The sequence below is a fragment of the Physeter macrocephalus genome, chromosome 4 (genome assembly GCF_002837175.3).
Source record: "Physeter macrocephalus isolate SW-GA chromosome 4, ASM283717v5, whole genome shotgun sequence".
Lineage (NCBI taxonomy): Eukaryota > Metazoa > Chordata > Mammalia > Artiodactyla > Physeteridae > Physeter > Physeter macrocephalus.
The window spans coordinates 141,612,614-141,614,202 of record NC_041217.1 but is presented as its reverse complement, the minus strand read 5'-3'; positions in this window follow the sequence as shown (position 1 = coordinate 141,614,202).

The window sequence follows — 1,589 nt, the reverse complement described above, 5'->3', positions numbered from 1 at the left end:
GTTGTGGCCTCTCCCGTTGCGGAGCACAGGCTCCGGACGCGCAGGCTCAGCGGCCATGGCTCACGGGCCCAGCCGCTCCGCGGCATGTGGGATCTTCCCAGACCGGGGCACGAACCCGTGTCCCCTGCATCGGCAGGTGGATTCTCAACCACAGCGCCACCAGGGAAGCCTGAGAGTGACCATTTTAGAAAATACCTCTTGGAGTAAATACACAATTATTTAATAGTTCCCTATGATCAAACATTTAGATCGTTGTTTCTGAGATTGTCTGTCAGTGAAATATATGTATATTTATTTATTTATATTTTTGGCAGCGTTCGGTCTTCATTGCTGCTCAGGCTTTCTCTAGCTGTGGCAAGAGGGAATTACTCTTCGTTGAGGTGCGCGGACTTCTCATTGCGGTGGCTTCTCTTGCTGTAGAGCACTGGCTCTAGGCATGTGGGCTTCAGTAGTTGTGGCATGAGGGGCTCCATAGTTGTGGCTCACGGGCTTAGTTGCTCCGCGGCATGTGGGATCTTCCCGGGCCAGGGCTCAAACCCATGTCCCCTGCATTGGCAGGTGGATTCTTATCCACTGCGCCACCAGGGAAGCCCTATGTATTTATTTTTTATTTAAAATTTTCCTTTAGAATGAAACTCCTAAAGAGGACTACTGGCAGTTTTAGCTCCTGGTTTTACTGTAAAGATTGTAATCACCACAATTCATGCTTCAGAGGACAAAATGTTAGCAAGAGAGGATTCTGGGAAGATGGCAAAGTAGAAAGCACCAGGATTCTATTTCCCCACCTAGACAACAACTTCACTAGCAGAATCTGCCTCATGTAACTACTTGGAACTCTGGAGTCTATTGAATTCTTGCTTACAACTTCCAGGGGAAGACTTGCTTCTGATCACAGAGGTGCAGACAAAGAGGCAGGCAGTTGTTGCTGCACATCCCACCCTGTTGCAAGCTCCTACCCATATAGCTAAATTCCAGGGGATTTAAAGGGCTGGCACCCCTATTTCCTCCCCCCACCATTTTCCTTCTGATGGAATTGAAGGGGGAAATAGAAGGCTCGATTCTGGGGTTCTTTTAGAGGTTTGAATTTTCTCAGAGAAAGACAGGACGGCCACGAGGAAAAAAAGAAACAAACTGCAGTAACATCGAAGACCTTGAAAGGAACCTGAGGGTGTCAGGGGAGGGAAAACAGCAGCCACAAGCCCAACCACTTGTGTCTTCTGCCCCTTCCCACCTATCTGGCCCACCCCACCAGCCCACTCTGCCTGGGACTTGAAATCTGTGGCTGAAGGACCATCACCACGTAGCTTCAAAAATAATTTAACAGCCCTCCCTTCCCAAACACACCCAAATTCACTCATCCAGCATTTACTTTTTTGAATCCACTCAGAACTTTTTTTCTACAACCCCCCTCCCTAAATGGAGTTGATGGTGGGGGGGATGAATACGGAGCTGGCCTTAGTTTTTTTTAAAGAGACTTTTTGATCCAATGAGGCCCCACAAATAATTGAGTTTTGGGTTCTGGTTGGTTGTTTTATTTTTTTTCCCCAAATTTTAACCCCCTCCACCCCAAACCTGATAAAACCTCGATC